The sequence below is a fragment of the Schistocerca nitens genome, chromosome 1, assembly GCF_023898315.1.
Source record: "Schistocerca nitens isolate TAMUIC-IGC-003100 chromosome 1, iqSchNite1.1, whole genome shotgun sequence".
NCBI classification, from domain to species: domain Eukaryota; kingdom Metazoa; phylum Arthropoda; class Insecta; order Orthoptera; family Acrididae; genus Schistocerca; species Schistocerca nitens.
The window spans coordinates 1137405005-1137419163 of record NC_064614.1 but is presented as its reverse complement, the minus strand read 5'-3'; positions in this window follow the sequence as shown (position 1 = coordinate 1137419163).

Sequence of the window (14159 nt, the reverse complement as noted above, 5' to 3'; positions counted from 1 at the left end):
CCTCTGTAATAAAAACACTGAGTTAATGGTTCAACGACGAACTGAAACGGGTGTCTTGCGACGTCTGCCTCGAGCACATACAACGAACGAAAACGAACAAAATGAGAATACAAAAAAAAGAAAAAAAGCGTGGTGAGGAGCGTCAAGGCTTTGTGAAATTTTTATGTTTGGGAGGTGGTTCGCGACTCGCCAGTAGGTAAATTTTTTTCCTAACATAGGCGTTTACATTAGGTTCTGTTACTTTATTATTAGTTTAATATAAGTATATACTATAATTTTTGATGTTATGTAAATATAAGTTCACCTTTCTTTGAGTGTTCGATTGGCTTGATCTATAGGACACCTTGCGCTACTTGTGTAAAGCTATTTTTTTTTCTTTATTGTATTTCAATTCCCCATCGGGGCGAGCTGGCAGCAGCATATGCGGTGCTCTTCAGCCGAAAGATATAGAACAAACAATAGAAGACATTTAAAAATATACAAAGGAGAGAATATGGTGAACATAGGTATAAAAAAGGGGGAACATCATGGAAGGCAATAGACAAAAAAAGGGGTGACTGTAAAATGGAGATAAGAAACTGTTTAAAAGTAGCGCACACAAAAAGCCACACACTGCGACAATTAAAAGAACCCAAGGCATGGTACGACTGGAGCATAAAAAGTATCGATGGATGGCGTAGCACATAACAAACACTGACAGCGAACCTCAAGGCAGTACACAATTAAAATCACACCTCTTGACGCACAGGAGAAACAGCACACTGACGATGATCAAAACGGAGGACCTGCCAGGCACAAGGAGATGAGGGAGACAGGAAGAAGGGAGGGAGGGGAAGAGAGGGGGGAGATGGGTGGGGGGCGCGCTGAAGTGGGCCAGGTAGGGAGGGATGTGGGAAGGAAAGAGGCAAGTATGTGGTGCAGTGTCCCTGGGGGGGGGGGGGGAAGGAGGAATATCCGCTCTGGGAGAAGGAGGGGAGAGGAAAAAGGGGGCCCTGGGGAGGGGGGACAAGGCCAGGTTGTAGTTGGAAGGAAGGGTAGATGTCACGGCGAAGTTCGTCATCTGGGAAGGGGGAAGGGGAGGCGCTGGAAATTGCCCTGATGAAGGAGATGGAGGGTGTGGAGGTGGAGAGGGGGGATACAGCGATAGAGCGCAGCAACGGGCCGAGGGTGGAGAGGAAGGAGGAAACCAGAGGGTGGGGTGATCAAGCCTGCGGACAGTGTAAAGGATGTGAAGATGTTGGAGGAAAACGAGGAGGTGCGGGAAGGGGATCAGTTCATACAGGAGTCGTGTGGGGGAAGGAAGGCGGATATGGAAGGCAAGGCGGAGCGCATGGCGTTCAAGGATTTGGAGGGGCTTGTAAAAGCGGGTGGGGGCGGAGATCCAGGCAACGCTGGCATAACAGAGGATAGGATGGATGAGGAATTTGTAGGTGTGGAGGATGGTAGAAGGATGCATTCCCCATGGCCGGCCAGACAGGAGTTTCAGAAGGCGGAGGTGGGAATGGGCTTTCTGCTGGATGGTCTGGAGATGAGGGGTCCAGGTGAGGTCAGTCAAGGGTGAGGCCAAGGTATCTCAGGGTGGGGGTGAGCTGGATGGGACGACCATAAAGGGTGAGGTAAAAATCATGTAGGCAAAAGGAGCGAGTGTTGCGGCCTATGATGATTGCCTGGGTTTTGGAGGGGTTGAGACGGAGGAACCACTGGTTACACCAAGTGGTGAACTGGTTAAGGTGGGTTTGGAGGGTACGTTGGGACCGTTGAAGGGTAGGATAGAGAGCCAGGAAGGCGGTGTCATCAGGATACTGGAGAAGGTGGACTGGTGGGGGTGGCCTGGGCATGTCAGCCGTATACAAGAGATAAAGGAGAGGGGAGAGGACAGAACCCTGGGGGACGCCCGCTGTGGGATAAAAGATACGGGAGAGTTGGTGTTGTGGAGGGTGACATAGGAAGGACGGTGCGAGAGGAAGGAAGCGACCAGATGGAAAACATTGATAAGCAGGGCGTAGGTTTGGAGTTTAAAGAGGAGACCGGGATGCCATACACGGTCATAGGCATTTTGGAGTTTGAGGGAAACAAAAATGGCGGAGCGACGGGAGTTGAGCTGGAGGGACAGAAGGTGAACGAGGTTAGGAGTTGGTCTTCAGCAGAGAAGGAGGGTAGGAAGCCACACTGGGTAAGGGGGAGGAGGTGGTGTTGAGTAAGGTGCTGATGGATACGGTGGGAGAGGATGGATTCAAAGACCTTACTGAAGACGGAGGTGAGGCAGATGGGACGATAGGAAGAGGTGGCAGAAGGGGTTTTGTTGGGTTTGAGGAATAAAAGGACGCGGGAGGTCTTCCACAGGTCAGGGTAGAAGCCAGTAGAGAGGATGACATCATAGAGATGGGCAAGGACAGTCAGGAAGGAATAGGAGCTTTCTCGAAGGTGGCGGTAGGTGACACAGTCGTGACCAGTGGCCGTGTTGCATTTGGACCAGAGGATAAGTTTAATGTGCTGTGATGGGATTGTTTATGTTGGAGGGGGGCAACTGCCCCAAGTCCTGGAGACTAGGAGCAAGTGGAGTGACCGAGGTATCGGCACGTTCCATAACGGTGGGGAAAAGAGAATAATCAAAGTGGGGACCATCTGGGATGGAGAAGACCTCGGAAAGGTGGGAAGTGAAGTGGCCAGCCTTACTGAGGTTGTCAGGAAGGGGGCGATCGTTAAGGAGAAGGGGGTAGTGGGGTAGGAGGGTAGGAAGCCACACTGGGAAAGGGAACCAGTAAGGCGATGGAAGGCGGACCAGTACTTGGAGGAGTTGATAGGGAGGGTGGCGTTGAGTCGTGTGCAGGTCTGGCGCCCGTCTCGGCGATTCGTTGCTGTAATAAGGTTCCATACGTGTCATTGTATTTGCCAGTGGCGTTGGAGTGTATCCCTGTCACGAGTGCGCAGGAAGGAGCGATAGAGGCGGCGTGATTCACGGAGGAGGAGGACAGCCCACGGAGGGAGAGGAGACCGGTGTGGGTGGATGGTTTTAGTAGGAACATGGGCCTCCACGGCGTCAATAATTACCTTCTCAAGGAAGGACGAGACGTGGATGACGTCGTCAGAATGGTGATAGGTAAGACAGTGGCTTTCGACCTGGGTGGAGATGGAATCCCGGTAGGTATCCCAGTTGGCACGGTGATAGTCATGGACGACCTTGGGAGGGGGTGCAGGGTGCGAAGCCGGATGGAGGCGGTGAGCGGACGTTACGGTGAGAAGGACACGGAGGTGATCGCTACCTGTGGGGTCAAGGACGGGGACGGCGATACGCCCAAGGAGGTTGGCGGAGGCAATATGAAGCTATTTTTTTTTCTTTATTGATTTTCAATTCCCCCCCAAGGGGGCGGGCCGGCAGCAGCTTACGACGCTGCTCTACAGCCTATGTGTGAAGCAATTTTTTTTTTACTTTATTGTTATTTTAACACCTGAACAATCAGGTAGGCTGGCAGCGGCATGCTACGCCGCTCTTCAGCCATAGAGTTGACAATAACAGTACAATAATGGAGAATGAAAATGAACATAGTGACGGGCAAAAAATAGTAGGCACAGACACACAAAAAACACGGAACCGTTCACACTCGACGAGAAAGATACTGAAAACACGTTGGCACGGCGCACATAACACTGATGAATCCGATGGCACAAGTGAATGTAGAAGCGTGACGGCGGACACTAAAAACACAAACGACGTCACACACACAAGACACAGATGGCAATGATCTCCGGTGCGCGAAAGTCCACGTAGCGTGTGCGAGTCCGGGGACCTGCCAAGAGGGGAAGAAGGGTGAGGGCGGGCGGAGAGGGTGGAGAGAGGAGAACAGAGATGCCAATGGCTGAGGAGACGGGAGGAGGAGTAGAAGGACAGGGGAGGGGAGGCCCGGAGGAGGAGTGAGGAGAAGGGGAGGAGGGATGGAGGGTGCCCAAGGGAACAGAAACAGGAAGAGGGAGGGAGGATCAAAGTTGGTAGGAGGGGTAGATGGAGGGGAGGAGGGCATCATTAGGGAGGGGGAGCTGGCGGAAGCCACCTTGGGAGAGGGTAAGGAGGGTGGAGAGATGGAGACCGGGTGGGACGTGCGAATACAGGCGAAGCAGCGGGCGGGGGTGTGAGAGGATCGGTGAGACGAGTGGGTGAGGAGGATCGAGTTTGTGGGAGGTGTACAGGATCCGTATCCTTTCAATGAAAAGGAGGAGGTGGGGGAAGGGGATGAGATCGTACAGGATCCGCGTGGGGGAGGGGAGACGGATGCGATAGGTGAGGCGGAGAGCATGACGTTCAAGGATTTGGAGGGATTTATAAAAGATAGGGGGGGCAGAGATCCAAGCCGGATGGGCATAACAAAGGATAGGGTGGATGAGGAACTTATAGGTGTGGAGGATGGTGGAGGGGTCCAGACCCCACGTACGGCCGGAGAGGAGCTTGAGGAGACTGAGTCGGGAGTGTGCCTTGGCTTGGATTGTCCGGAGGCGACGGTCGAGGGTGACGCCAAGGTACTTAAGGGTGGGAGTGAGGGCGATAGGACGGCCATAGATGGTGAGATAGAAATCAAGGAGGCGGAAGGAAGGGGTGGTTTTGCCTACAGTGATCGCCTGGGTTTTGGAGGGATTGTGAAGCTATTTTGCTCCTCTTTCTTTTACGCTTCGTTATTCACTACTCAAATGTGGGAATGATGAAATAACGTTTATCCTATGTGAAGATATATTGCAAATTTGTATCGCACTGTTTGTAATGGAACTTTTACAAGCCTGTGTCCTTATTGATTGGACATGGTACTTTCCTTTTCATGGGCAATGGAGGAAATGTGCGTTTTAATAGAGCTAACGTGGGAATTTTACGCGCGCCCGTTTAATAAACAGTGTGATTTACGAACTAGGAACTTACCGCAACTGTCGCCGGAGTGCGTTGCGATCGCGTGTACCACGTTGGGGTCCACGTACCGTAGGCACAAGTCGCATCGTTCCTGAGCGTTCAGCAGCACGTTGAACTTGGCACGCTCAACGTTAACGTTCGACAGCACGGTCCGTGTGCTGACGGCTTTACGAGCCGCGACAACAAGAGCGCACTTTCTCTCCTAACGATATTATAGAGTTAATACATCTTACTTACTTAACATAATATGCAGGACGTAGGTTGGGTAAAAATTCAGTTTGTAACTTACCATCGCATTAAAATACTTTATAGTCATATTTGATGCAATGTTTATTGTTGGTTGTCTCTCTAATGTTAATAGTATTGATTCAGATTGTGCGTGAACACGAAAACACACACACACACAGTCATTGATTCTAGTGAGGGTGACGACTACTGTGTGTTGAACAACAAATGCTCCAATCAATTCTTCAGTTGGCGTCGAGTGGATGAGATTTTTCAATTACCTTGCATTGCAAGAATTGCAAAGAGGAGACTTGTATGCTAAAGAGCTCTGACAAAGCAAAGCTTGACCGATTATCAGATAATTGCCCACATGGGTTTTGTGGACACTTTTAGTAACTAACCCACCAACCATCATTACGTAAGATTTCTCGAAGGCGTAGGGGCATTGATTTCATTAAGTCATCGATAGTGTAGCGTCATGGTTTACTTCCCACCATACGTATTCTATTTTCGTCGAAAGGTCGCTTGCATTTGTAGCTCCACATGGCAATGACCTTGTTACCTCTGTCCACATATTTTCTATCTGGTTGATGTTCGGTGATAGTGTAACAAACGGCAACAGATTTATCCTCTCTTGGCCCTGAAACCAATCTTGCAGTGCTTTGCTATGATGGACGGGGCTCTGCTCCCGTAAATAAATTGTTATCTGGTTACTTCATATATTTATATTCAAATAACGTATTTGTAATAAGCACATTGTATTAGTGCTTTCCATAGTGTTTAAGAATTCAGGCTATATCATAGATACGTGATCCAGATTCAACAGTCCGATTAATAATGTGGTTTACCCAGTCTATCGTGTGATGAGAGCCGTAGTCGGATATCCACATTAAGACTGGCTGGCTGAATCCGATCAGATTCATCTGGTATCGAAATGGAATTACAGAAGTCGGATAATTTGAACGTCTGTATTGCAACAATGCTGGGCACATAATTCCTTTGACGGAGTAACATTTAGCAACTGTCTAAGAAAAAGTGAGAAATATGTCTACTAGTAGCAATGTAACGTAATTATAACCCACATTTATGTGATGGAAATATTGAATCGAACAATACACATCTACTTCAGTGGTGGGAAGATACACCATATCGGAATTGCTGATGACATAATAATAATAATAATAATAATAATAATAATAATAATAATAATAATAATCCAGTGTGGCGGATAGGGGAAAGCCTCCCGCATATGGGTGGTCGCGAGGAAATCAAATACTTGGGGTGAACAAAATACTAACACAATTCTGAACGGCTATTCAATCCGCTGAACACAATATCCAGACACGTCTCAGTGAAAATCACCGGTACTCTGTCACCGTCTGTTAGCTCAATGAGCTCGGCTGAAAATATTTTCTTCCAAAGGCTTCAGCACCCTCTGGTCCTGTGTGGTCCTGGTATCACCCAGACCATACCAATGAAATAGAAACAAGCATGAACAGTGCAAGCAAAGTCAACTTTACCCCAGGTGGTACACAACCCCTACAAGGAGAAAACATGCATTTGCAAACTAAACATCGATACATTGATACAAACACGAAAACTACATAATCTCAAATAAATGGCTCTGAGCACTAAGGGATTTCTGAGGTCATCAGTCCCTTAGAACTTAGAATTACTTAAACCTAACTAACCTAAGGACATCACACACACATCCATACCCGAGGCAGGATTCGAACCTGCGACCGTAGCGGTCGCGCGGACGCAATCTCACATAAGAAATCGACCGACAAATAATTCTCATGCTTCCTCTTCCAGAACCACGACTAACTGACAATGAAACCTTGCATTACGTGATCCATCGCATCTTAAAGAGCAAAACACAACAAAAGGTAGCGAAATGCGCACTAATCTTCTGCATGGCATTTATCGAACACAGATCGATTATCAACTCTGTCAAAGAAATCACACCCATCAACAATCGACTTATGACTATTCTCATTCAGAGCCCCAATAAAAAATATACACTCATCAATGCACATGCCGCCACCAACATCAAAAATAAGAAAAACACCGAAAATGTCGAAAAATTCTGTAACAAACGTGAAAAAACTATGAGCAAAATTCACCAAGAGACGTGAAAATACTAATGGGAGACTTCTACTCTGTATTTGGGACAAAAAGAACTTATAGAAAAATAATTGGTACAAATTCAACACACCGAAACACTTACACCAATGGCACACGTCTGACTGACATTTGCCAGCAATTCAACCTCAAAATGATTCTACCCACTTTAAGAAAAAAACAGTTCTCGGGTAACATGTTAGGCTACTAGGTGCAAGCTGATTCCATTCGCCTTTCGAGACTCGCTGAAAGCCAGATTTTTAATTCTTTTGTAGCAGAGCTACAAGCATGCAAATACAAACTCAATAAGGGAATCGTAAGACAGCGCTTGAGCAAAATTCGTCTTGCTACTATCATCTTAGTGTCAGAGAAAAAACCTTATGGTACGGCAAAATTCATAATGGCACTTTTGTTTTCAGCCGACATATTTTTTGTTGTGAATACATTATTTTATCTATGAACTGCCACATTTTCATAATACTTGCAAATGGTACAGGAAATGAAGTAAATACAGACCATTTTGAAGTCAAAAGTCGGTAATATCCTACTAATTAGTGTTAAACTAGGCGCAGTCGTCTTACCGATACTTAATGCTCGATTATAATAAACTTCCGTCGTTATGTTTCTGCAGTAAGCTGAATTTGTGTTAGTACAGTGAATGTTTTAATTGCGTTTTCCATTAGTTTACTGAAAGCAACAGTAATCACCAAAGAGAAATTAATCAGCAGCAGAATTTTCTTTCACGATATCTAAAACAATCTGACAATGCTAAAGTAGTTTACAAATTCCAGTAGAAAGCTACTGCTTCTAATGATGTCATTAAACCAGTGTGGTTTGAAGAGTATTTTCGTCTAGAATTGAATTGCCTTGACGGTTGATCGATCAAGAGCGGGAAACGTAAATTTCTACGAGAATATGATGAGAGGGAAACTGCTTGAGAGATGACTTCCCTATCAATACAAGTGCCTGAGAGACGACTTTCCTGTCAGTCTCCTGGATAGTTTTGTTTCTCAAATCAACAGAGTGCGTTATCATGCAGTAGCGCAGGTGATGTAGTTTTGTCGGTCGATGTTCTTACACTGCGACCGAAAGGTGTCTCAGTTGTTGGCAACAACAAATTCCTGCTGTGATGCGCACACCCCTTGGAGCAGAATTCGTAGCCCAAAACACATTTTTGGTGCCATCAGATGTAAACTATTATGTTCACACTACCCTTTGCTCGAGTTTATGTCTTTTGGTGGGGCTCAGCCTTTCATTTCTTTTTAGGAAGTTAACGATAAAGGCATCATAACTCGTCACCAGTAACAGTACTGCATAGGAATGCACAATGAGCGACCTGATGACGTTCAATAATAGTCACTCCGGTGATTTTTGTTGTTTCGAATTAAGGCAAGAAGTACTCCTACACCAGACTTCTGAACTTTCCCTGTTGAATGCAAATGTCGCATGATGGTTAAGTGGTAATCCACCACATATATCAGTAGTCGAGACGTCCTTAATGTGGAAAATAATTCATACCAGAACGTTGTTGAAACAAGAATATCGTTTTCTGGTTAATTTTTCCCAAAAGCTCTCGCTCCAAACACAGTTCAAATCTTTCTAGCTGCCTCCTCTGCATTCACCCCTCTGTTATACCAAAAGTAAACGTTGTGTTGCAGATGTTACACCTTTTTCCACTTGCGACTCAGTTTTACAATGCTTATCCGTAGTTAATGATTTTCAGGTACGCCAAATCCAATGCTTAACTGTGAGATGATAACTAGAGCTTCAAATTCGAAAATGGCAGTTGACACATACACCGACCTAGTCGCGCCGCGTTCACCTGAGCTTCGCCGGATTTCAGGCGGCGGGTGGCGTCTGGCCGGTGGCCGGTAGCCGCTGCAGCGCGAGGAAACGCTCGAGCGTAAGCTGTTCTTATCGCGTCGCAGCCATGAGCTGTCCTGCGAATTGTTTGTGGAAGTTCTTGTTATTGCTAGTGGGTAGAATGTGAAACGAATTATGATCGATGTTCAATCAGACTCATAACTTTAGGCGAGGGCCAAAATGTAACAAAAAGAAAAATAAAAAAAAATACGCTTGGTTGCGAACACGCAAATATAAGTGTAGAATTCGTGACAATTACCACTTTTTTTTAAAAATTCTCATTTTGTTCGCCTTCGTTCGTTGTATGTGCTCGGGGCGGACGTCGTAAGACATCCGTTTAAGTTCGTCTTTGATCGGTTAACTCAGTTTTTTTTTTTATTACCGAGGGCTGCTAACCCTCTGACCGAACACGCTTTTTTTATATATAAAACCTTTACTAAAAAAACAATGTTACACATTCCATATACATACCAAGTTATACATACATGAAGTTATTTAAACAAAACGGTTTGATCGTTTCAATTGCGCTGACGTTAAGGAAAGACAACAGAAGATTGTGTTACTGACTAAATCACCAGAAAGAATTAAATTAAACATAAATACTTGAGAATGGCGGAAAGGAGATATATAATAAAGTTGACTAGCCTTCCAACTACACCTTCTGGACATTAATTGAATCTAAGTATCTGAAGTGATCAGATCTATATAATCAGTCTTTCACTGCAAAAATGAACATGGCAATGTGCCAGCCATTGAATATTATATTTATCAGATAGAATCTTATGGTTTTAACCAATCGATAAGGACATTTCTGTAAAAACTGTCTATTTCCAAATTTCTAGTATAAGCCAATAATGCACCTTTAATATTTTGTGTTTGGCACTATTAGACACACAATCTCAATATCACATAAGTTCTGTACATTAGCTTATAAATTTCAAAAAACTATTCTCTGAAGTAGAAAAAGCACACATCATAAATATACTGTAAAATCTTAAACAGGATCCTTAAGGTAACTACAATACATCACTGTCAACACAGTATTCTTTTTTATATTAACCAATGCCCATTCTTTCAAATACAATTTTTAGCATATTACCGAACTTTTTCTTGTGATTCGAATAGCTTCTAATTTTGATGAACTCACACAGCATGTGCACCTTGAACTCTACGATGCTATCGGATCCTAATTTGTTAAGGACGTAGTTAACAAAATTTCCCAGCAACCAGTACACAGCGTTATTTTTTGCATCTGGGAAATAGCGTGCTTCAGGCCTGTGTATCAATGACAGCGATATATACTCAGGGGATGTTCTTGTAATCAGAGCTATTTGCTCCCGGATCCACTTCCAACTATTCATGTGACCACTGCAAGTATATCTATGAATTACTGTGTCAACTAGATGGCATTGTTGACATAAATTTGTTTCACAGAGTCCGATTGCGTGCAGTCTTTCATTGGTGCTAACTATGTTGTTAACTGTCTTGTACCATGACGTTTTTATATTATACGTGAGCATATTAGAACTAATGTTTTTCCAAATCTCAGTCCACTCAATGTTTGGAAACTGTCGTTCTATTTTGTTTCTTCCTTCACATTTCCTTCGTTCCCGCATTATGGCTCTCGATGTAAAGTGTCGGGACTGCCTGAGTTCGACACTGACATAACTAAACTCAACATAGAAAATCCTCACGTGCTGTAAGCGACTGTTGATATTCTGCACGTCAATCGGGGGAAGCAGGCTTGGAGGTTTAATGATCTCGAAAAGTTGGCTGGTTATGCTTTCTCGCGAGTCTTTTAAATTAACTTGCCTTTTGATAAAAAGAGCAGAGGCTTTATCCGTTATATCAGTTAATCCTAGTCCACCATTTTTAGGATCTAAAGTGGCTACTTTAGCAGGTACTCTGAACACTTCACCTCTCCACAAAATTTTGTGATTTTGGACATTATTCTCCTCGCTATCATTCTCGGTATTGGAAACAGCTGGGCAGTATAATAAGCCTTAGCAAGGATGCATGAGTTGATATACTGTCTTCTTTGAACTTGGTTCATATATCGAGTTAAATTCTCTACAATGGCTCCTTGCATTTTATCTGCTGCAACTTTCCAATTTAAAGCCGTCATTTTCATAGGGCATGCTGTCAGGGTGATCCCAAGTGTTTTATGTTGTCGGACTAATTTTGCCCACTCGACGTTGATTTTATCAAAACCTCTGAGATTTAACATCTTACTTTTTTTTCCGTTTGCATTGGCTCCAGATGCTCTACAGTACGAATCAGTCACTGTTGCTAGCGTGGTTACCTCATCATTATTCCTTATAATGACCCCTATATCGTCAGCATAGGCTCTTATAACGATTTTATTTCCTGATAATGTTAAGCCTTTTAATGTAGCATGGACATGTCGGAGGAAAGGTTCCAGCGAAATTGCGAAGAGCGACATGGACAGAGGACTTCCTTGAGGAACACCTCATTGTATTTGCATCGGCCTGGATTGTTGACGCCGGCCGTTGTGGCCGTGCGGTTCTAGGCGCTTCAGTCTGGAACCGCGTGACCGCTATGGTCGCAGGTTCGAATCCTGCCTCGGGCATGGATGTGTGTGATGTTCTTAGGTTAGCTAGGTTTAAGTAGTTCTAAGTTCTAGGCGACTGGTGACCACAGATGTTAAGTCCCATAGTGCTCAGAGCCATTTGAACCATTTTTTGGATTGTTGACAATTCACCGCTATTTTAGCATTTATTCCAGTTGCTATGTTCTTAATCAACTGTACAACCCTATCGTTGAAACCTATTTTCTTCAATGTCTGTAGAAGATACTCATGGTTTACTACATCGAACGCCTTATAAAAATCTAAACACAATAAAGCACACTTTATGTTTGTTACAGAAGTTATTGCAATGATATCCGTGAATTCCGGTAGATTTTGAAAAATGGTTCTGCCTTGCGCACAGTTCTAATGTTGACTAATAATTTTATCTGTAAGGCATGAAATTCTCTTGTTTATTATTGTAGCCATTAATTTATAATCAGAATTCAGCAGTGAAATTGGACGAAAATTATTTAAATCTTTGTTCCCATTATTTTTTGGCACCAGAACAATTTTACTCTCCTTAAACTCAGCCGGAATCATTTTACCCTGAATAACCTCATTTACAATGTCCGTAATTTTCGCACCTACTATTGGCCAGTAACGGATGTAAAACTTTGCTGGCAGACCATCCGGTCCAGGGGATTTTTTTGGTGGTGAGGCGCACAGAGTCTCATACACGTCTTCTTCACTGACAACCTCGAGAAAATTTTCATTGTCATCTTCTGTCAGCTGTGGGGCTAGGATGTCAAGGAATTCTTCCAAGGAAGCATCACTACTTTGATGTACAGAATATAGTTCGCAATAATAGCGATTAATCTCGTCCATGATATCCTGCTGGGTTCTGAGAATCGTACCGTGTTTTGTTCGAATTTCTTCAATAAAAGTCCTTCTCCCGTTTTGCGTATGCTTCACTAAATGATATAGGGAAGTAGTTTCATCCGCTGACACCGAATTTGCCTTCGATTTTATTTTCAACCCTCCCATTTGACTTCTCTTGATATTGAGTAACTTGGCTTTGACTTTTTTGATGTCTGCTATCCGAAGTGAGGAACCTGCTGAGACTTGATCATATAGATCTCTCAAAACGGAATAGTGATACTCTATAGTGCATTTCATTTCCCTTGTGCTCTGGGCACTGTATTGAATAAGAACTATCCTCAACTTTGGCTTTGCCATTTTAACCCACCAGTCAATAGGAGTGGCATATCTACTACGGGCTCGCAGGCATATTGCCCATGTTTCTTTAATCAGATCTTCTAAATCATGATTTACTAACAAGGAAGTGTTCAAATTCCACTGATTCTTGAATCGGCGAACCGGCTGTCTTGTTAGATTTATGCAAGCTAAGACACTTGAATGGTCTGAAAAGTACGTAGGAATGGTTTCTACTTTTGTCACGGAAGTTACAAGATTTTTAGAAATATATAGTCTATCAATCCTGCTACGTGATGTTGCCGTGACATAGGTGAACTCAACAATGGAGGGGTATTTGATTTCCCATATATCCTTTAATGCTAAACCAGTAACTAATTTAGTTCACTTGAGAAATTAAAAGTAGGTAACTGATGTTTTCGATTTAAAACACAATTAAAATCACCTCCAAGTAATAACTGTCTTGGCGATTTCCTTAACAAGTATATCAGGTCATCTTTGAAGAAACGTGCCCTGTCAGCTCTATGAGAACTTCCTGAAGGGGCGTACAAGTTGATGATAGTCACATCATAGATATTTAGTCCTATTCCCCTTCCGGATTCCAGTCGTTCCACCTCGCTTACTGTAATCTCTTCCCTCACCAAAATAGCTGTTCCAACACTTGTTTCGGGAGACGCATTTATGTAACTGACAAAACCGGGAATTACCAAATCCGAAATTAGAACTTCTTGTAACAGGGCAATATCAGTCGCGGATTCGTACAAAAATTCCTTAAGGGCCGATAATTTCAAACCGGTCGTGATTTTATTTATGTTTATAGTGGTTACAGAATAAGATTGCGTCATTGTGCTGTCACTATGTAGTTGTTTTGTTGAACTAATTTAGTTTACTGTGGTTCAGGGTTCAGTTAAGCTGTAACAGTTTTCTCGGAACGCTGAACATGGAATAACACTTCAATCAGTTTATTAGTTACTGTCCCGTATTTTTCTACTTCTGATGTTTTCTCTTGTACCGCAAGCAGACTGATTTCCTGGTAAACTTTCTGATTTTTCCTCCAGTGATTCGTGTACGACCGTTTCGGACTGAACATTCTTTGGGCTTGGGTCGCCCCTACCGGATTTTCCCTTCCCTTGGTTACCAGCTACATTCTCATTTGGTTGCGTCGCTATTTTACTTCGCGGCTTATCTGGAGCAGCAGCAGACGCTTCAGCAATTTCAGTTGCCGGCGCCTGCCCTGAGGTGTTGACCGTGATTTCAGTTTCGCCACCACTTCCTCAATCTTTATTAATTTCACTCACTTTCTGATCGAGGGAA